Below are 22,784 nucleotides of genomic sequence, written 5' to 3' on the forward strand. Positions count from 1 at the left end.
CTCTCTCTTATAGCTGCTTGGGTGCACAAGTGCTGCAGTATGGGTGTGAAGTTTTGCCTTTGCAGCTGGTTTGGGGCTATGATGCCTTCAATGTTCTGGGTTGAGAAATGCTGGTCTGGGGAGCATCATGGTGCTGCATGTGGCTAAGAAGGGAGAGCAGCAAGTGGAAAACCTCTCCTCCTAGAATGGGTTGTGTTTGTCTCTTCTTGTGTCAGTCAGTAACGCCTGACTGAGCCCACCTTGCTCGGGAGGAGTTTGTTGCTGCCTTGCTAGCTTGGAGCCTTTCTAATATGCTTCCACAGGCATTTACTCCTGTGTTTTCTCCAGACCTGTCACCAGCTTGGAGCACAAACCACTTTGGGATTGAATGCCCTTGTGTTATCATTTGGAAGTACATGAGGGGAAAAAGACTTTTCTGGGGGACAAAAATGACCTTGTTGTGTTTGAGGCCAACGAGACATCAAGCTGCCTCTAACTAGGTGCCTGTGGCTCACTCTGCGTGTATGAAGCTGAAGCCTTTGTTTCAGGGGCTGGTCACATCTTCTGTTGGTACCTGCAGCTGCCACCTTCCTATGACAGTTATTGATCTCCCAGGATGAATCTTTCTTTTATCAGGGATCTTCATATGAGGGATATTTCCTTAGCAGGGGAAGCTGTGGAGAGAAGAGAAAGGGCTTTCTTCTGCCCCCAACCCCAAACTCGGTCCCTCAATGTCAAAGCACCCTGAAGTCTCTCTAACACCTTGGATGTGTTCATGCAATGGCACGGAGGCTCGGTGCTTGCCTTTGGCTGCTCCTGGAATCCAGGCTGTGCCAGAGCCCAACATCAGACTGGTATCTCAGCTGTCCCCTGAGCTGTGCCACTGGCCAGCAGACTCCAAAGCTGGTAGCCCATGGCGATGCAGTGCAGGAGCTTCTCTTGGCACCTGCTCTCATGCGCTTGGCTGCAAGCCCTGTGGTGTCTGCCATCTCTGCTCGGAGGGGAAGGGCCTGCTGCGGGTTTGATCTTGCCAGCTGCTGGCAATAGCTCATTTTAATTTCCGTAATGGACCTGGTTCCTGCTGAGATGGTCTGGAGAGAGATAAATCAAAAGCCTTGGAAGAAGAGGGGCAGGGGTGCTAGGTGAAGGAAGAGCCCATCTAGTTCCCATCCAGTTTCTTCCTCTGTCTGTTGTCTTTGCCAAGGCAGACCTGCTTCCTGCAGTCCTGGATCCTTTCCAGCACCTTATAGTTTACCATGCTGAAGATGGTATAAATCATGCTTGGAAGATGCTGAACTAGAGAGTTTCCTGACCCTGATGGAAGTGGGGAGGGGGGAATAGGAGTGAGAAGAGCTGAAAAGGGGAGGGAGCTGAGGCTTAAGTGAGTGGGAAATGGTTTCTGGGTAAGGGTGAATATTAAGCAAGCAGGAGCCTGGCTCAGCATGCAGCCAGGCTGTTTGAAAGGAAGATATTGTATTGCTACAGCATGTCACTGCTGCTTCCCATCACCCTTTCCTCTACTCATCCCAAAAGCTTAGCATTTGGCATGGGGGCTGCAGGAGCTGGCTTGGAGGTGGGTGATGTCTCCAGATCTGTGCATCCCACCATCTGACAGAGGAAGACTTCACTTCTAGGGATATTCCCATAAGCAGCTCCTGTGTTCAGGTTGGCCAGACCTCTGTTGCTTCCCTGGTTGAAGCTAATGCTTTTAAAAAGAGCTGTCTTGTTTTAGCATATGGGCTCTGTACAACATATCTTCTGGATGATCTTTTCTTCTCTCCTGGACAAAGGGACCTGGAATGTGCTGCCAACACAAATTGTTCTCCTGTAAGTCTTCCTGCTTAGCTACCTTTTTCTGCATGTCTACTAATGCCTCCTGTTCTAACCATTTCTCAACCCTAATGAGCATTGAATATTTTTGTGGTGAGCTAATGAAGTGTCCCTCAATGTCTTTTGGAAGATCCTTCAAGTGAGACAGGAGCTTGAGATGCTGGGGCTGGACAATGAGTGACCTGGGGCCTGCATGTCCATGCAGGCATCTCTTGCGAGGATCCAACCAGCCACGGCAGCAGAATAGAAGCAGCCAAAGGTTAATGGCAGAGAAGAGCTCCCTTGTGCTCATGCAGTGCAAAAAAAAAGCTTAAAATAAAAATATGTGACTGAAGAGGAAGAAAAATGTCTTCCCTTTTCCAAGTTATCTCCTTCTGAGACTGACCAGAAAGGTACTGCTGCCAAGGTGAGGAGGCAACCTGGAGGACTGCAGGACAAAACCCATTCAAGTCAATAGGCAGATGGGATTTGAGATACACCCCTGATACTCAAGCACTGCTGGGTTAAATTCACTCTCCTGCATAAGCTCTAGGAGGGAGCTTGAGCTGCACAGATGATTTTGGTGTTTAATGTTGAGGCCTGAGTACAAGCCCACGTGTTTCTAGCTGCGAGTCCTTCAAGAGCTGTAATGTGGCTCAGTTTTGTCCGTAGCATTCTCAGCAGCTCCTCTGCCTCTTGTCTCTGTGCTTCACTCTTTCCTGTTTGCTTGGACCAGAACGAGCCTCACAGCTCTTAATGAGCATGGATAATACAGATCAGAAGTGCTCTGGGAAATGATGTTTTCCTTCAATTATCTGTGCTTGTCATACTTGTGGCAAAGGGAGGAAGCGTCCTCGAAGGTGAAGGTTGGGTAGAGATCATGCAAAACCAAACCAGACTTTTCTTCGGCTTGTGCTTAAAGTCTGATTCCCTCCCTCCCTAATCAGGCATGCCTTTGCACTGACGCCTGAGAGCCATGCTTGTGCAACGATGTTTGAGCTTTGCACAAGCAAAGTGGGTTGGTTGCTCCAACCTCCTGCAGAAATCATTGCAGATTAGCGCATCAAGCAGCGAAGAAGAAGCACGCAGCACGGGCTGCTCATGGCCTGCAAATAGTTGCTTTCCTCTCTCCAGGCCTGTTTTTTTACCCACCTGCTGTGTCTGTGTAGGCTGTAAATCTTTACGAGCAGGGCCTCTTGCTGTGTGTTCCATGTTGGAGCTGCTGTCTCAGCTGGAGGCTGTGGGCATGCTGCAGAGACAAGAGCACAAACGGATGGTGGGGACAAGAGGGCTTGGCACCATCCCTGCTGATGTAGTGATACTGGGATGCTGCTATTGTGATGGGATTGTGAATAGGCAGAGATCTGGGGACCAAAGTTCTTGTGCTGGTTCTGGTTGCCTTCAGGAGAAGGTAATGGGAATTGTGTAGTCAAGCAGTGAATGATTGTTATGGGGTAAGAAATTCCAGAGTCAGAATTCTTGCTGGGGGCTTGTAGAAAGCTTCATATCCCAAGAATACACTGCCCAAGTGCATTTTTAAGTCAGTGATTCAGTACCTGGGGAAACTGAAGTAGAAACTGAACTTAAAAGTGTCAGGCTCTGGGAGGTGTGAAGTGGCCCTGGAGGATTGTTTTGGGGAAAGAACCAGGAAAGGAAGAAATTTAAGAGACAGAATACAGCAGTGAGGGATATAAAGTGGAGAAAAACAGAAGTATGCTCATATAATGGGTTTCTGGGGAGACTAGGAAGAGTGGGCACTACATTAAAAACTTCAGATGTCTGCAAGGATGATGATGGATGCCAGAGAGGAGTGTGAAGGGTGCACCCTGTTGAATGCAACAGGATGAGCCTTTTAAGTTACAGCGTGGAGGTGTCTGAGCTGTATGATTTCAGCCCATCCAGCTGGTGATGGAAGGAGGAAGAAAGGCTTTTCACAGTACTACCAGGGAGAAGAAAATTCAAGGGAGACAATAGGTCTATTAAATAGCATAGGTTTCTCACCAATTTGTTTCCTTTTTCTGAAATGACAGAGATCCTCACCATCTTTTTATACCTGTCTCTAGCAAGATTAAAAAAAAACCCAAAGAGATGTGGGGGAGACAGGGAACAAGATGACTATAGAGAAATAGCTATTAAGGAAAGCTTGAAGGTTCTTTGCAAGCACCTCAAATGCTTGGCTAACCTCAGTAAATACTCTTCAGAGCATTAGGGGAGTTAGTGATTGTAAATAGCTGGTGTTCCTTTGTTTTAAAACCAAAAAGAATGTAGTTTGGTGCCAGGGGTGTTGACAGTGCAGGGTGGTACCAGGCTGAGGGACAAGGTGGGCTCCCAGTCTGGTGGTCCTGTCCCTGCAACATCATCCTGTTCAGTGTGATGTTTCTGCTGCCTCTCTTGCAGCTTGACTCCAGGGATTACAGGCCCAGTCTGGCAGTGACTGATCTGTGCCATTTATTACTTAGCTCAAGCAGGCATCCTGGGCAGCCTTACTTTAGAGGTGAAGTGAGTGCTGTAGTTTGAGGGAGGAGTGAAGAGCAGGCTTCAGTGCTGCAGCTGGGTTTTAGAGCAGTGTTTGATGCAAGTTTTCCCTAGTGAAAATGGTTTCAATATGGAAGCAAGAATAAAAGGACAGTGAGGCTTCAAAGTGCTGGAAAAGCAAATGGGGAGCCCGTTCTGACCTCTTAAGGCTGCTGGTCAGTCCTAATTGATGCTCCTCCTGATCCAGTGAGGATAACTGACTTGCATTTCAAAACCAGCATAATCTGCCTTCCCTTTTTCCAAAAGATCATTGGCCTTACTGTCTTACGCGCCGTCTCCTTTGGTAAGTCTTGCATATGACATAATGAGTGAAAGGAAGGTGCAGAGGGTCATCTCAGTGTGGGCTGTCGGTAGCGGTGTTGCTGTGTGGCTTGGCTTCTGGTTTGTCTTTGTGGCTGGTCTGTAGGGAGGGAACAGGGGCATCTTCAGTGCTCATCTACCCTCCTCTGTGACAGCCTGGGGCTTAAAGGTGGAGTGGCTTGCAATTGGAGCTGAGTCCTGGGCATAATGCTCCCCAGCCCAGGCTAGTGTGTTTGCCTTCTTACAGTGACCCGCAAGCTGAGTTGTCTCCTTTGTCTTTACTTTGTGGGATCTGAGCAGCCCCAGAGAAGGGTTCCACTGCCAGCAGAAATCTCCCTGCACTCATACTTTGGCAGGGGGCAATTAAGTCCTCTCCTGATTGTTTCTTGGCTTAGTTGAACCAATTGAGCACCAGAGCCCGTGGCTGCACAGCGCGCTTTCCAGTTCCCGACTCATTCTCTTAATTCTTCTTGGAAGCTATTCCACTTCCACAACCTCTTTTTATTGCAAGTATGGACACCAGCACTGAAAGCAGAAGCCAGGAATAGTCTCACTGCTCTAGCAAGAGCTAATACTAAGGTCATGCTGTTCAGGATGCTCCCTGGTGTATGCAGGGTATTTTTTCCCCTTAATTATACCACTGCACTTGAACAGCCTGACTTGTGTGTAGAAGCCACAGAGGAGATTTGGAACTGCATTTTAGGATATATGAGGCTCATTTAGGCCAACAAGTAGGTTGCATTATATGGCTGTGCTGGCGTACTCAGTGCTCAGACTGGAAATGTAGCTTCAGCAAAGAGGACACGGCAAGGGAAGCCAGTTGCCCTTGTGACACTGGTTTTGCAGCTGATGCAACAGAGCAGGGTTTTGCTTATGCTGTGGCCTTGATCTGAGGGTAGGGATGAAATAGTGATGATTACTTGGGAGTATCGGTTTTCCGCTGAGCAAGTAGGTGGAAAGTCAGGCAACAAAATTAGCTGAATACACAAACAGTCTGGGCTGGAAGAGGTTTTCTCCCCAGGGAGAGATTAAGGCATGTGGTGTCTTACGTAGTAGTGATGGCACATGTGCTCTCGCCGTGCCTTGGCGCTCTGAGCTGACAGTTGTTGAGATGTTGGCTTTGTGTTCTGTCCTCATCGCTCCCAGCTCCTTTCCGGTGACCAGCTGGGGTAGAATATCTTGCGACACATGCTCAGTCCTTCTTGCTGCTCTTTTCCCACAGGCCGTTGGGTGCTCTCTCCCAAGCCCTTTCTCCCTGGGACACTTAAGCTCAGTTTCATGTCTTGCCTGGATCCATCTGCAACTCTTCAGGATGTGAATGGTGCTGTGGGACAGGCAGGGCTCCGCAATCTCTGTGCCCATTAGATTGTGCCGACTGAGCTTTAGCAGTAGGGACCATACCTTTGAGCATCATACAAGACTTCAGAAATAACACTGCACTCTGACAACCTCCCTGAGCTTCTGGGTACTAATGTCAGCACATCAGGTCCTGAATACAGAGCAACTGGCACCTCAGCCTCTTCCCTGACACACAGGATTGCAGAGGGGATGTGTGCAGCGAAGCATAGCAATAAAAAAAAGCTGCAGGTCCTCAGTTGTTTGGCTTCTGGAAATACAGGAATCAACAAAACGCTGTTTGTCCTGGCAGCAGGCTGGTGTGCAGTGATTTTCCTTGGCTTACTGTAGCCCTGGTCTCTGTGGGAGACTGTAGCTCACAAGGGCCCTGCAGGCAGCATCTCAGTTTCCTGTGCTGGTCCCATAACATCCTACCCAAATTCCGTGAAAGGGGGAAAAGAAATAAATCGGTTGTTTTACGTTTTTTCTGCGAGTCGGTCATGTCTACTGTTTGGTGTCACAAGACCTTCGCAGGAGGAAACTACAATAAACTTGATACGGGAGCCAAAAGCTTTCCACAAAACCTCAAGATTATCTTATTTTTGATAAGGATGAGAGCTCTTCCCCCAGGCTCTCCTAACAGGATGTAGATAAACACTTGGCAATGTCCAGACCTAAAGTGCCTTGGTGGGTCAGAATTCACAGTACATGACAAGGCAGGAAGAGGCTTGAAGCTGTTTCAAGTGATGATGCAAATAATCTCTTTAATTCTGCTTTCAATTTACGTCTGCTGATGAGCAGGGAGGAGTAGCAGAAGTCTTATATTCATCTCATGTAACTTGGAAAAGAGAATGAAACTTGAGGAGCTGCCAAAAATATAGCAAGGATGTGAAAAGAGCGTAAGGAAACTATAACCTAAAAGGATGAGAAACGAAAACTGCAGGCTACTGCAGGGGGGAGAGTGAAGCCCTGAAGTGTAAGGACTTTGGATATTTCCTGTGCTGAAAACATGAGGCTTCAAGAGGTTTGCAAATGGAGTGCAGGGGCCGGGTTTCCTGGTGTAGAGCTTGGTGTGCCCCATGCTGGGTTCCCATCAGCTGCCTGGCTCCAGATGTGCAGTTGCCCTGTCCTGGCAGGAGTGGGGATGGCAGAAGAACTCTCTCCTGGTTTCCTCCTTTGGAGTGCATCCCTAGGGTATTTACCCCCTTTGCTCTAAGGCTGCTGGTGGCTACTTGTGAGCAGAAGTTAACAGTTTCTTTCCAGTGCTTGCAGGTAGCAGCTTGGCCTGGTTCTACAGCTGCTTTTGAATTGTTTTGACTCACATCCTACTTACTGGGAAGCATTTAGCACAGGGCCAATAGCGCTGGTGTCTTGTAGCCCCGTTGTCATGGGTGTGTGTCACCAGAAAAGCAATCAAGAAGGAATTCCTGTGTCAGAAACAGGTCTGGGTTTTCTATTCCCCATGTTCTGCCCCAGTCTTAGTCTGGCAAACCCTTAGGAGGTGCACTTAAGTAGAAACCACACAGTGCAGAGAGCTGGGACCATGTTGTGCAAGGCCTGAAGGTGGCATGTGGCTCTGACCCCTAGGTTGTGCAAGCTGGGGGGCTTTTACTCTGCTTCCCTAGACCCACCACATCAGGCAGGGTTTGCAACCAGGAAGCTTCAACCAACAGTTTGGTCTCTGCTTTCTCATGGCCAATGTTGGATAAGGCAAGTGTTGAGTTGCATCTCTTCACATTCACCCAGAGACCCCCGTATCCTTGCTAGTAAATTACCAGCCTAAATTTCTTCATAGCAAACTGCAAGGTAAATAAATGTTCTCGTTAGAAACCCTCTTTCGCAGTGAAATTGACCCTTTTGGTGCTTCCATACGCTTCAAGAAATCAGAACAGTTCACAATTGAAAACAAGCAATGTTTAGATCCTGTGAAGGGAAAGAGTCAGGCACCAGAAAGACTGTCATTTTAGCTGTGCTCTTACAAAAGAGGGTGTTACAGTAAACTTGCTTATTTCACTGAGGGAGAATTCAGCAGGCTTGATGGAAACCGGATGAGACAGGCAGGGTAAATGGATTTTGCTGGCCGAATCGAAAGCAAAGAAACGTGCAAGTGTGGTGGCTGGTCAAGAATTGACTGTATCTTGCAGAAACCAGGAATGAATTAGGGACAGAGAATTAGCAATGGAACAACATCTGTGTAGCTGTATTCAAGGTCTTTTTCACCTGTGGTATGCCTTCGATGTCAATTGAAAGCAGTGGGCGGCATAGCTCTGTTTAACTCCCTTGTTGCCTTCTAGCTCTATATGTGCTCCGGAGTGGTTAGGGGCACCAGTCCGGCATCTCCTTGAATGGTTCCGTTGGGCTCCAGCAAGCTGCTATCGAACCGTAGAACCAACTAGGTTGAAAATGACATTTAAGATCAAGTTCACCAGTACATGCTGGTATAAGGCAAGCTGAGGGGGCTTCCTCTGGACACAGCATTCCATGTGCACAGCTGCTGGAGGTGGCCAGGAGCTAGGGAAAGGGATGGGTATCTCCTGGTCCTTGATCCCGAGGAGGAGTGGTACCCAGCCCTGCTGGAGAGGGCTCACCAGGGTTTCACCAGCTTTCAGGGGTGGATTTAACTCCCCAGATTGCAGTGTTCCACCCTTACTGGCACAAAGCATTTTCTCCCTGTTCTTGATGGACCATCAGAATGGACCCTCCGATGGAGTGAGACCTATCCTGCCCTGCTGACAGCTGAGTGGAGGGCTAGGAAGGTGGAGTACTGGAGAGATGTACAGCATCTTATCTGTCACCTCTTCTGCAACATCTCACTGACAGCAACATGAGAGCAAGGCACTTGTCCTGGTGTACTGCAGGCTTTCATCTCCCTAAGCAAAGCTACCTGTTGCACCATTACAGCTACCAGAAAGCACTGATGCCATCTTCCATCCTGGGCTGGAGAGATGTATTGGGTTTGTGTGGCAAGATCTTGGTAACATGGGGGCTATACGGGTGGCTTCTGTGAGAAGCTGCTAGAAGCTTCCCCTGTGCCCTATGCAGTCAGTGCCAGTTGGCTCCAAGATAAACTCACTGCTGCCCAAGGCCAAGCCCACCAGCAATGGTGGTAGAACCTCTAGGATAATGTAGTTAGAAGGTCAGGGGGGAATGGACAGCAGAAAGGAGTGAGGATGCAAGAGAAACACCTCTGCAGACAGCAAGGTCAGTGCAGAAGGAGGGCAGGAGATGCTCCAAGTGCTGGAGCAGAGATTTCCCTGCAGCCCTATGGGGCAGCCCATGGTGAGGCAGGCTGTGCCCCTGCCATGTAGGTCCATGGTGTAGCAAGTACCCACCTGCAGCCCATGGAGAAACCCACACTTAAGCAGGGGGATGCCCAAAGGAGGCTGTGACACCATGGGAAGCCTGCACTGGAGCAGGTTTGCTACAGGATTTGTGACCCTGCAGACCCACGCTGGAGCAGCTTGTTCCTGAAGGGCTGCACCCGTGGGAGGGATTACACTCTGGAACAAGGGAAGACTGTGATCAGGAGGGAGCAGCAGAGACAATGTGTGATGAACTGACCACAGCCCCGATTCTCCATCTCCCTGCTCTACTTGGCAGGGATGGAGGTAGAGATATCAGGAATGAAGCTGAGCCCAGGAAGAAAGGAGTGGTGGGGAAGGTGTTTTTTTAAGACTTGATTTTATTTCTCATTACCCTGCTCTGATTTGATTGGCAATAAATGAAATTAATTTCCCTGAGCTGAGCCTGTTTTGCCCATGACAGTAATTGGTGACTGCTCAGTTGGTGAATGTTCTCTCCCTGTCCTTACCTCAACCCATGAGCTTTTCATTTCTCTCCTCTGTCCAGCTGAGGAGGGGAGTGACAGAGCGGCTTTGGTGGGCACCTCCTGGGGACACAGAGTGGGTTCTGGGCTTCATCCCCTGGCAGGCTCACAGCGGGGTAGTGGGCAGTGCAGCTGGGCATGCTGTGTTAACCCCAGCATGATAAAGCAGCCTCAGAGCTGCTGAGGGCTCTGGATAGTATGTGAGCACAGCTGCAGCAAAACAGCCTTTCTGGTGTTATTCTAAAGCAAACCAGCTTGGCAGGGGAAGAGACTGAATGCCAGATTGAAATGTCCTCCTTAATGACACCCCAACATATTCCTTTAGCAGAGCATCTTCTTCCCTAACGAGGAGTGGCATTGGCCAGGTCTAATGCACAATGCAGGGCTTTTGCATATCAAATCTGACCTGAAATATTAGGATGGTGGGCTTAGTTCTGGCACATTGACTGTCTTGCCTCCTCTGTAAGCAATGAAGCAGAAGCATGCTCGTTAATAAAAAATACTATGCTCTGCCTCTTGGTAGTGGCTTTATTTACTTTTGTAAAGGGAAGTTATTCTCCATCAGTATAAATCAGGAACAGTTGCCAGTGCTGCATCCCTTGGCAGGCTGCTGAACTCCAGATAGAGATGAAGAGCAGAGGGGCTTGAATAGGGGCTGCAGTAACCAGGTAAAAACTAAAGGAAAGAGGCAGGGGCTCTCAATATTTGGGAAGCTTCTTGGGGACAGGTGGCCTGGCAAGTGCTGAAGAAGCGTCTGTTTAGCATTAGAGCAGTGTGTCCTGCAGTGTAACCTATGGTGCCTTTTGATCTGTGGGCTGATAATCCAGAAATGGCTCTCAGACAGTTGGTTTGCATTTTCTGTGCATTTGAAGTCAAAACACCTGGACTCCCTCTGGATCACTGATGTTCTGGATGAGGTGGAAACTGGAGATGTGATTGGGCTCAAAGCCTCCATTAGCTCCATCTTGTTTGCTGTGTTGGAAATGGCTGGACCTAGAAGCCTCTTTTTCTTCTGCAGACAGATGCTGGCTGTTTCTGTGTTGGTTAGTGACACAGATTGTCTCAGCATCATGATTGGTGTTAAGGATGAATGGAAGTCCCATACTTTAGGATGAGGGTGGGGTGGGAATCAACCTTACACTGGTCTCAGTGTTGAGGGTAAGCTAAGTGTATTGCCTCCTCATCAAAAATTAGATCCTTCAGTGTATGAGGTCTATCAGCAGCACTTCAGTCTTGCAGGGCCATCAGAGTCCCTCCTGCTTCCAGCACAGCTTGGTGCTGTGTGCTTCTGTGTGGTCCTACCACTGCTCCCTTATGGTCTTGTCCTCTGCCAACCTCCCCGTTTCCCACAGGGAGACCTGATCAGTGCCTGGCTTTCTCCTTCCCTGCCAGGGTGCTGCCTGCATCCCCCTGTCTGGCATCTGGCTGCCTCCTGAAGGGAAATAGAGCTGGCTTAACTACGGGAGGGGGGCTCTGATGGGTTGTGGAGGCAGACAGTGCTTTGGGAAGCAGGAAAGATATCACTCTCCTGCTGCTGCCATCTCAGTGCAGGCTTGCTATGGAGCCACAGATGCTGTGGGACTGGGCAGAGGCTCTCTAGTTCACTGTTTTCTCTCTGCAGCCTCCTTTGCTACCTCTTTGTTAAACCCTTTGAGCTGATGAGGTCTGAAGAAGCTGGACCCCTTGTGAAGCATGTTCTAAGATGGGCATCTCTTAGCACTGGGTTGTGGCTGCTCATTACAGGGTTTTTACCTGGCTGGCAGCATGTCTGGGCTCAGCAGCCTGGCAGGAGGTTGCCTGGATCAGGACCTGTGATTGTCCAGCTGCTCTGGTGGCTTTTGCAGCATCCAGTGAGCTCTGTGCTGCTGCCAGTGCTGGAAGGTGTTGTGTAGGCTGGTGGTGCTACAGCTACATGGTGCTGTCCAGCTCCCAGGTCATGTCAATTGTATGTCTTTGAAGGGACCTTAAAGCTCACCCAGTTCCAACCTCTGCCATGGGCAGCAACACCTTCCACTAGAGCAGGGTGCTCCAAGCCCAGACCAGCCTGGCCTTGAACACTGTCAGGGATGGGGCAGCCACAGCTTCTCTGGGCAACCTGTGCCAGGGCCTCATCACCCTCATAGGGAAGATTCCTAATGTCTAATCTAAAACTCCTTCATCTTAAAACCATTCTCCCTTGTCCTGTGACTACATGCCCCCCTCACCTCTCCATCCCTTTGCCTAGATCTCCCAGCCTGGCAGTGCAGTGGAGAGAAGCTTCCATCTGGGAGCAGGTACCAAACAGTAGCAGGCTTAACAGAGACCTGCATTGGTGCCGCGTGTGGATGCTACATCTGCCACAGAGATGCTGCCCATGGGTCCCATCTCCCATGGGTGAGAGGAGGCAGCCACAGACATGGGGAGGCTATTGAGCGCCTTTTAGTAGGAGGCCAAGGCTGCTTCTCCAAGCTGGGAGGACAATGAAGGCGCTGAAGCAGCCAGAGCACTGCCGGGGGCAGAGGGGGACAGGCAGGCAAGGGGAAGCCATGCAAATGGAGACTTTGATGTGGCTGCGAGGAGCGGGGCTGGAGCATTGTTCCTATCACATCACATCAGTTTCACATTCCTCATGCAGGAGTGATCAACGCTTTCAGGGCCAGACAAAAGAGCGAGGAGATGAACAAAAGGGGGGGGGTGGGGGGGGTGGGTTACCTACTGCAGAATAGAGCCAGAGGATGAATTGCTCTCTTGGCAAGCCATGGAGATGGGCTGGCGGTTGCTGTGCTTTAAAGCACCAGCTTAAAATGTTTGTCTTTTATTTAAAGTAGGATAAAAAAAAAAAAAGGTAGGAGAAAGGATTTCCTGTGTGCAGAGGAGGGGATAAATAAGATAGCGTGACAAGGATCTGTGGTCTTCTTACAGTCCCTGGCATGGTCTCCACAAGTGATGACTGTCAGCTTACCACAGAGCTGCATTGTGTCCTCTTGAGACAGAGAGGTTGGCAAACATGGGCTTGACCCGGACTGCAGAGAAGAATTGAAGGTGAGAGAACTTGTGAAGGAACCTTCTCCCAGAATCAGCAATGTAGGTGGGTGTGGAATGGGGCTGGCCACCTATATCTGAAGACTGGACTCTGCAGGACTCACAGAAGGTGTTGGCCCTGGTTCACTCCCTGTTGGAGTGAGCCATGGGTTGTGCTCGGGTCTCCTAGGTTGGGCTGTGAGGAGATGAGGAAACTCTTCATCTTTCCTGCTGTCTGTTCTGGGTATTGTGCCTGTTGCAGCAGAGGAAACTTGCTGATGGGCTTCAGTGGGCTGGGTTTTGCTGCGACTGAAGAGCAGCGATGGGGCATGCGGCAGAACATGGCACAGGGTGCATAAGCCCATGTGTGTGCTTCCATGCTGCCATTCAGCCTTTGCTGCAGCCCAAATGACCAAGCCCAGAGTCACTAAGTGCTAGCTTTGCTCACTTACTTTCCCATCCTTGATCTCTTCTGGCTTTTGACTCTCTCTGAACCTCAGGTCAACCTCCAGCCTTGTCCTCAGTTCCGCTTTCTCTGGTGTACACAGCTATCCATTTACCTTGGGGAAAAGTGCATTACACCAACTGTCTATTTTCCCTTGTATGGTCTATCTGTAGTTTGGCTTCTGCCACTAATATGTGGAAGTGCATCCACCAAGGATGCTCTTAGTCTTTCTTGTTCGTCCCCAGAAACCTTTTTCCTATGGAAGCATAAACCTTGAGCATTCTCCCTACCTCACAGCCATCCCCTGCTCTCCCAGCCCCATGCATGGCTCTGGATGCCCCCCCTTAGCCCTGACCCACGGGCCCCTCTCCTCCCTCCAGCCCCGGGCCTCTCTGCTTGAAAGGCTGTCAATCAGGCTGAATTGTCTGGTGGTTTTGTGATGTGGAAAGACTCCCACCAAGGAGTCAAGGGCCAGGCTGAGACCTTTAAACTCGATCCCATTTGCGTCTTAAATCAAACAAGAATACAGGTCCTGGGATGGAGGGGGAGGTTTAAGGGGGTGCAGAGGCTCAAAAGCCTCCACTGCCCCTCTGCCTGAGTTTTCCTGGACCCCCTTCCCCATGTGCACTGTGTGGAGCAGGACATATGCCCATGGCCATGGATTTTAGAGCTTTCTTCTGTCTGTAGCCCTTTGCTCCAGGTCTGTCCCAAGACGCTGGGGTTGGCAGCAATGCTTCTTTTAATGCTGGCCCTTTGACCAAAGCCTGCAGCCTGGGGTTCATGGCAGTGAGGGTGCTCTGCTTTGAGCCCAAGGTTAAGGGATATGCTGCAAAATGAAGACTGTGCCTTGGGGAAGGGAAGGTTTCTGGGGTCTGCTGTTGAGAGCACATGGGGCTGGGCAGAGCTGTGCTCTCAATGCCTTGGGTCTCACCCGTTTGTGGTGCATGGGAGGATGTGGGTGCAGGAGACAGGTCTGTGGCTGACGTTCTGCACACAATTGTAAGGTTAAAAGAAGGGTCTTTGCCTCCTCCCAAGACGGCATCAGCAAGCTTGATCTTTTCGGACTGTTGTCGCTGAAGAGGGGAGAGTGCTTTGGTCTCTGTCCTCAGTGTGCCTGTGTCTTGGTGGCTTGAATCACAGTGCCTTGTGCTGCAGGTCACCCACTGGCGCCCTCAGAGTGGGGGCAAAACCACAAGGAGGCGTGTGAAGCTGCCAGAATACGGCATTGGGCAAGTGAAGAGACTTAAACACCTTCTGTTGTATCTATACTGTGCATAAAGATGGGCTCAGTCTCCTGTGCAGATGGAAAATCATCTTAAACGACAAGATCATCTTAAGTATTTCTACTTTTCCCTCTAGAAGAGGGTTTGACCACAGCAGAGCTAGTGCTGCCTGGTTTCCCTATTCCATCTCATTTGGGCTGATGGGGGCCCTTGACCTAGCACTGCTGCAGAGAGGAGGGAGAGCAGGGCTGGGTGGGGAACCAGCTTCTGCAGCTCAGCTCATGGCTTTCTCTGCCTGCCTGTGGGCAAACAGTTTGCTTTTTCTTCTTTTATTTTTCCAACTTCTTTTCAAAGTCCACGTAGGTGAGAGATTTCACTGTGCCTTCCCAAGGGAAAGTTGCAAATCTCTTTTCCGTTGACTGAGCTGTGTTTTCAGGAGAAGCCTGGAGCTGCCTTAAGACATGTACTAGCTCAGAAATGCAGTGGCTGTGTTTGTTTTCGTGTTCTGGGCAAAGCCCGGGCTGCTGCCAATGCTAAGTAAATACAGAGCTGCCCTAATGAGTGACTGCAGTAGACAGGGCCGTGCTCGCTGCCTGCGTGAAGCCAGATGGATCTATCTGGGAACTTGAACAGCAGCCTCCTTGCGACTAGCTAAAGCAGAGCCACTGGCATTTGGATTACCAGCTCTCCTGTGCTTTTAACAGAGTGCCAATGTTTGACAAAACCATTAAGTTAAATTAAGCCCTACGCATTTCAAATGGATTCGGAGACTTCTGGCTGACTCGCTATTAGCAGAGCTGTCTCTTCTCCCTTTCGTCTTTCTCTTTTCTCCCCCCTCTCCCTCCTCCTCCGTTTTATTCCCTCTGTGCAGCTGGTTTTACTGCTGACATTTAAAAAGCAACATGCTGGGACTCAAGGAGAGACCTGGGGTTGGGGATGGCACTGCTGTGAGCTCAGGCATGCAGCGTCCCGCTGGGGTGGGCAGGGAGGATGCTCGGAAGGTATTTGCTTGGGGCAAGCCCCGCATCTCACAACATGGGCATGGGTTGGCCAGGGATACTCCAGTCCCTGCAGAACCCACGGCTGCTCCACTCTTGCCCATTGCCAGTGTTATTTATGGCACAGGCTGTTACTCTGCTGGGCCATTTCCAGAGAGCATGGAAGGATGCTTTTGGCTCCAAGGGGCTCACAGCACAAGGGCAGGGGATAGCTGAAGGCGTCTGTGGGAGCGGGAGCAGCCACAGCAGCATGGTCTGTCCAAGTCACCTTGACTTGCCTGGGGCGAAAGTGAAGGACTTTAGAGAGGCACAGGGCGATGACCTTGTAAATGGATGCATGACCCAACTGCTCCCCTGTGGAGTCGGCTGCTTTGTGTCCCTGATACTGCTCTTCACGCCTGTGGTGAATCACTGGGGCTAGGGGGTGGTTGCTGGGGTCTCATTTGCACAGCTGCATCTCAACTCTGCAAGCTCTGCTAGTCACTGGTGTGAAAAATGCAGTCAGATTCCCCCAGCCCATCTAATGTAGCTTTTCTTGGGGCAGGAGAACCCCTGTGGGACCTCACTGCGGCTGCTGGGGGAGCTGTTGCTGCCCTGAAGTGTGTTTTGGGGGTGGGCTGTGGAGCTGAGGAGGGTGAGCAGAAAGCCCACTTATGTCACTATCCCAGTGGAGGGATGGATGGCCTGTGCTCTGGGACCAAAGCTGAGCTGGGGTTTGAGTGGGGTGGAGAAAGAGGGAGAGTGGTGTCATAGGGTGGGTTTAAAGGATAGAAAAACACTGAGTATTACAGGAATGAGGGGTTTCCCGGTAGGAAATGTGCTGAGGGGATCTGATGGAGCTCATGGACTAGGGAGAAGACACAGCAGTTAGATGGTAAATCAAAACAGCTTGCTGGTGTCTGAGTCTTGCAGCTCTCTTACCTGCTGCCCTGTAGTCCTGGTCCATGGAGGCACATTGTGTCAAGTGCTGTCTTGGCAGACAACATTCCAAGTAGCAGCTCTGCCTGCAAGCTTCAAAGTATGAATTGCAGATGATGTGGGGACTGTGAGCCTTGGAGAAGCTGGGCTTGACTGGAGCAGCCTTCCTGCTGAGTGTGTCACTGCTCCTTGCACTGAAATGCCCTCAAGCACCTCTTGCACCTTCAGCTTGATCTTTGCTGCCTCAGCCCCATGTTTATCAGGTCACTGTAAGATCTGGCCTCTTGATGCACGCAGGTCCCCTCTTGCTCTCCCTGTCACAGCTTGCCTGGAGGGGGGCCAGGAGCTGCTCCTCTGACTGGGAAAGACTTCATCAGAACAACAACATGGCTGGTCTTGGGTGTGCAAAGCTGGGGGGTTAAACTGTGGGAAGCACCTCAGGGTGCAGCCTGCTTCCATTGACACCAACCAAATGGTGCCTGTAGCCATATCTTCCTCATGTCACTGCCCATGGTGGGGGGCTGAAACTGGATCAGTTCTAAGGTCCCTTCTAACCTAAACCATTCCGTGATGCCTGATGGGTGCAGCCCCCACCTCCCCACCAGTCTCTTATTTCTCTGGGTGTTCTCTTATTATCTCCATGTTCATTAGTGCTGATATGCTCAATTGCATCAGCTTGTTTCTAGGGACCAAATGCAATCCTGCGCCTTCATTTGCATCCCTGCTGCCTAGCTGTTGCCCAGGCAATGCCAGGTGCTTTGACATCATTACCCAGCCGACTGGCATCCTCTCTGCCCCATTAACCTTGTCGTAATTGACTTCGAATTGAGGGAACTGGGAGGGGGAGGACATGGACTACTGTGTTGAAAGAGCAACTGTTTGCATTGCCATGGAGCAGGGCTCTTTGTTTTTTGAAGGAAAAACTGTGACAGTCAGTTATGGTTACAACTAGATTTGGGAAGGGTTTCTTGCCCTTTAGGAAGCTGCGCAGACTGTTCTGGTTTGCAAGATTTCCCCACCAGCATCTCCCTTGGGAATGTGATGTTGAAACTCATTGGAGGTTGTCAACAGGGAAACTTGGAGGATTTGTGGAGGACAAGAATGGTGTAGGGATGCTGAGAGGAGCAGGTCTGTGCAGCCTGGGGAAGGGAAGGTGGAGCAGGGCATTAAGGGAAGGTCATACTGCTGTTTCGAGGCCCTCGATGGGTGGGGAGGAGGACTTACTTTGGAAGCACCCGGCAGCAGGTGAACAGCCCAATTTGGACTGATTGCCTGTCAGTCACTGAGAAGTGCCTTGACCCCTTGAGTGTGGTCAAACACTGCAACAGGAATAAGAGATGGGAAAGGTCCAGCCTTTAAGATGCTCAGCTGTGACCTGTAGCAGGCCCTGTGTGACCTGAGCTGGATGGTTCTGCTCCACCTGCACGGCATTAGGTTGAGATCTGGGCCAACCTATGTTGTTCTACAGCTCTGATCCTAAATTCATTCTGGTAACTAGCAATATTTTCTTTCTTCTTAGTTAAAGTGTTTTTCTCTTTTCATTCTTTCATTTTGTTTTTAATTAAATACTGAAGTAGCATGAAACTTCTCTGGAGTTTTTCCTATTTATAGGTAGATTAAGCTTTTGTCACGCTTTCCTTTGGCCCCCTTTTGAGCCAAAGTCACCCAAACAGATGCTTCGCTACAGAATCTCTGTCACTGAATTGGCATCTTCCAACAAGCTTCACTGCACAGTCTTCTCTCAGCTTCAGTCAATTTTATTTATTCACCTTCTGCTTGCACAGCACCATGGTGGCCAAGTCCTCTTGCGTGTGCTCGTGACTTGCGCTGTATGTAATTTGTTAGGCTTAATTGAGCTCCCCGAGGAGAAGGGTGGTGTGAGACCGGATGGATGGAGGTCTCATCATCAGCTGCTTGATGGCCAAACCCTGCAGAATGGGTCCTGCTCCTGCAGAACCCTAGCAGGATGCAGGTCTGTCCAGCATGGCCAAGTGCTGTGGTTCTCTGTGCGAGAGAGGGTCTTCCCATGTGCTTTAGAGTTGAGGCAAAGAGGTGCAATGCTTCAAGCTTTACTGACCCTTATTAAGGAATTATTATTCATTATTTATTAATAATTTATTTCATTATTCATTACCTGTTACTTACTAAAAGAAGAGGTAATTCTGCACTGTGTTTTTGAGCTTTCCAAGAGGCAGAACTAAGAAACTTGTGGCAGAAGGGGTTTCTTCACCTCTAGGACCTCAGCTGGCTTAATCTTAACTGACTGGCATGCGCTAATTCTTGCATTGCTTCATCTCCTCATCCTCTGCAAGATGAAGGAGTACACATAGGGACAACCAAAATGAGGGCTTGTTACTGTACAAACCTTTAAGTTCTACTGGGATGTGGTGATAGGGAAATTGTTAATCCCCTGCAAGCAAAGTGATCTTTATATTATTGCATCTGCAGTCAGTGAGCCACGGGCACAGCTCTGCCTCTCTTTACCCCTAGAGCTAAAAGAGCTTAATATCAATTGGCAGCTTAATTTGTAATTAATAACTTGTTCTCTTTTCTTGAAATGTCTTGCAGAGGGGGTTGACACCAGGGGCTCACACAGCCTGCAATATGCTGCCATCAAGTGCAGAGGAGCATCCTTAGATTTGAAGGGGTGGGTTTGGAGGTGGAGGTTGTTGGAAAGCAAGGAAACAGCCCTGGCAGGGGAATGTGATGTGATGTGATGTGATGACTGTCCTGGAGATGAGTCTGGGGGCTTGGAAGTCTAATGCTTTTCTGTCTTTGAGTCTAGGAGTGCTGGCTGATAAACCTGGGGCAAGTCTTGCTTTACCCTGTGGCACCACTATGCAGACATCCATGGTGGGAGGGTTTGGGAGAGGGGCATGCAGAGCACTCTGGGAGCTTCACTGTCCTCTCACCCTTGCAACCCTGTGAGAGCCAGCCCAGCAGTGATAGAGGTTGTCCATGTGTTTGGTGGGCACTGCAAGGGGCTGGCAGGGCCATTGTTCCCCTCTGCTTGTGGGAGCTCCTCCAGCAGCACAGATGGAGTGTATCCTGGAGCTGCAGTCCAACTTGGGATCTTCCTTATTGGGATTGACATATGTCATCTTACTTGAAGCTCTTGGTGGGTTTTCCTTCCCTGCCCGTATGGCTTGTTGCTTTCCTGGCCACACCAGCTGCTGGGGGAAGTGGGGTGGAACTCTGACTTGCTGAGTGCCTTTTGCACAGGGAGCAAAGGTCCCTGCAGTGAACAAATCGGGCATTGCCTTCCAAGAGTGTCAGTGAGTGAAGGGAGAGGCAGCCCACAGAGGTGCAACCAGCCCGGGGTCACCCAGTGAGGGTGGATTTGACCTTCCTCATAACCTGTGGCTACCTACTAGCTATGTGGCTCTCAAAGTAGCCTTCTGGATACTGTCCTGCAAGGAAGAAGAAGGAAGAGCTTGATGTAATGGTGATGATCTTCTTTTTCCCCACTCCATGTGAGCAGTTGAGAGGACTCCTGCCTTCTATGTTCTTCCCATCCCTTGCATGGTCTGTCTCTCTCGTTTCTCTCAGTGCCTGTACTCATTATAGGCCGTAAGAGGTGTGTTTCTTTTTCTTCAGCATTTATTCCTGAACAACTGGTTGCTGCTCCATTTTCTGAGAGCTCCAAAAAAAGTGACTATGACATGTACAGGGAGCAAAACACTTCTATGTTTCACGTTACAGAGGAGATGGAACAGATAATGCAAAGTGGATATGTGCAGCCTTGGGAACTGCGGGAGAATAGTGGCAGGATGTCAGTGCTGGGTGATGCTGTGCACATCCCAGGTTGGCTGGGACACTGGTGTCTGATGGACAGTCAGCTGTAGGTCACTTCAGCCTTGTCTTTACTATGTGAGTTGGCGTAGCTGGGTTTGAGGTTTTTTCCTCTATTTCAAGACTTCTCAATGCTCATCTGCTTAAGACAAGTGTTCTCTTAGCATTTGAGGCCCTCTCTGTGCAGGGAGAGATTTGCACCTGAGTTGCTTGGCATTCATTTGCCATCCAGTGGGTCTCGTGTCTGGAAAGGTCTGCATTCAGGGCAGAAGCCAAGTTAATTTGCACTGGAAGGCAGGCATGCTTTGTTTTGCATGTTGGTTTCTTCTCACTGAAATCCCATCTGAGGTATTCTCTTCTATTATTGAAGCCATGTTAGGGGGCACGGCAGCCTCCCTGTGAGGCTGGGAAAAGAGAACTATCCTGAAAGGTGCAAATTAAACCTGTCCTCTGCTATAAGCAGCTATGGCAGTGTTAACATGGACCCTTCTCCAGACTTTTGATGCTCTTTACCTGCAACTGAGAGAAAAATGCTCACAGAGACAGTCCCATGGGAAGCAAAGCAGGTCCAGAGTTCAGTTTTCAGCTAGGCTGGATGAAACGCTCCTAAAATTCAGGGGAAAAGCACCAGAGGGTCTTTAACTCTCATTTGAAACAGCTCCTGAAATGATCAGACAGGGCACAACGCTTTTGTACAGCTTGCCTAGGAAAAAGGACACTTGGGAAGAGCGGCAGCATCTGAGGGATTTTTGGTGTGAAACTTGATTACACAAAAACTTCGTTCTTCCATACATGAGTGCCAGACTTGGGACCTGTGGGTCATCTCCTGTGTCTTCCCACGATTGCATCCTCCTGTGGCTGTCCCAGAGCTCGGTGTCAGCTCCCACCACTGTTACTGGTGATGTTAGTGCATCCTGGGAAGCCCTATAACCATGGGTGCAGCAGGAAGGCTCCTGATGGAATGGGACAGAGACACCTGCAAACACCTCTGTAGTGAAGGCAGCTCCAGCTGCAAGTCTGGAGATTAAAACCAGGAGAGGCCATAAACCCCATTTGCTGTTAAGAAGCTCGTGGTGACGCAGTGCCCCTCTGTGCTTTGGAGACACAGTTCACTCAGTCCCAAACTCATCCCAGCCTGGGGCTGCTACTGAGGCTCCAAGTATACCTTTTTCATTCCATGCAGCAACATCACCATGGCTTTGCCAGGTAGAAGGTGATGGCTGTGGACTGGCATCAATACTTGAGCTTTCTTTCACCTCCCCTTGAGCCCTGTGGAGGGAAAAGGGCCCGCCTGTGGTTCTGGTGCTGTGCCACCTGCAGAGGTGCTGGTGGAGAACTGGCTGTGGGCTACACAGGGTTAAGCAGACATTGACAGTAAACAGGAAGAGAGGACAAAAGCAAGTCTGCTGTAATTATGTAGCATTTATTATTAATACGCTGGAATTGCTGGAAGCAGCCTCTGTAATGTGAATACTGATACAGAGGTTCAGAAGACAATTTAGCTCTCATCTGTCTGTTTATTAGCTCCCTCAGCTCTGGCAGCCAACAAACTAAAGCCTCATTTGCTACTGCCTTGTTGCACCCCCTCCTTTTCCCCCCAAACTCCTTGCTATTTCCATAAAGAAACCTGCTCTTTGCTCATCCTCCCGCTGTGCACCACAGCAATGAGCAGTGTGATCCCAGATAACAAAGCAGACTTTAACCCCTGACCTGAGCCTGCTTGTTTGCAAGGTATGGCCAAAAACACAACACTGGGCTGTGCAGAGCTGTTGCTGTTCTGAGACCAGCACAGGCATGGCTAGTGCTGGCTTGGGATGTCCTACATCTCGGGGTGCAGAGATGCTCATCCTCGGGGCAGCAGCCTTAGCAGGACCATGTTGCATGGGCTGGCACAGCTTAGGGTCCCCAGTTCATAAAGGGGCTGTGACAAGGGGAAGAGGCAGGTAGGGGAGCTATGTGTTGCTTTAGGGAGATGGCTAGGAAATAATTAAAGGCTGCTGTGGTGGAGAGAACAATAAGTTGTTAAACCAGCTGTCAGGGGGTGCAACAGGTTTGTTTTTTCTTCTGTGGCTTGGTAAGATCTATCATTCTAGCTTCTGTCCAAGTCTCTGAGCTTCAGCCTGTTTTTTTCTGCATATCCCAAGCCTATAGGACATGATTCCCTCATGTATTATACAGTAGTTTAAAGAGGATTAAGACAATAGCTAATCTAAGTGATGAATGATGTAGATTGCTCAGCCTCTGAGCCACCAGGGTTTTTCTTGCACACAGATTAGTCAGCTCAGTAGCTAAATATTGGGGCAAACAATATAAATCCATGCAGATAAGCCTCTCTGGCTTGAACAGGATAGAAGTATTTCGAAATGGGCTTCGACACTGCTCTGTGTCTTGTCACGGCATCTGCTGCCGTGTCGCTGACACGACAGATGGGGAAGGAGGCCGATGGCTGCTGACGCACAGCCCGGGTGGCCAAGGAAATACAGCATCCAGCGCATCTCGGTCGATGCTGTTATCGGATACGGATGGTGGCAGGAGAGGGGAGGGGATCAATGACGCTCGCCTCCCTGCCACTGGAGCTGTCTGTCTGCTTGTTGAGATCAGGGGGGCCTGATCCAGCCTCAGAG

The 22,784-nt window shown here is 49.8% G+C and overlaps 1 protein-coding gene and 1 long non-coding RNA gene across 3 annotated transcripts in view; one reads left to right on the plus strand and one right to left on the minus strand.

The window, feature by feature from the left end:
* The window catches only part of CNTFR (ciliary neurotrophic factor receptor), a 205,948-nt gene that overhangs the window by 22,431 nt on the left and 160,733 nt on the right, over positions 1-22,784 (plus strand). The gene's annotated exons all lie outside the window — the stretch shown is intronic.
* Positions 10,317-17,102, minus strand: LOC134164536 (uncharacterized). Its single transcript, XR_009965180.1, has 3 exons — positions 16,372-17,102; positions 12,715-12,786; positions 10,317-10,439 (listed from the first exon to the last, which is right to left on the minus strand). It is a non-coding gene; the product is annotated as an uncharacterized LOC134164536 (long non-coding RNA).

Source organism: Pezoporus occidentalis, unplaced genomic scaffold (genome assembly GCF_034315485.1).
Source record: "Pezoporus occidentalis ecotype Australia unplaced genomic scaffold, CSIRO_AGI_Poc_V1 ctg220, whole genome shotgun sequence".
NCBI classification, from domain to species: Eukaryota; Metazoa; Chordata; class Aves; order Psittaciformes; family Psittacidae; genus Pezoporus; species Pezoporus occidentalis.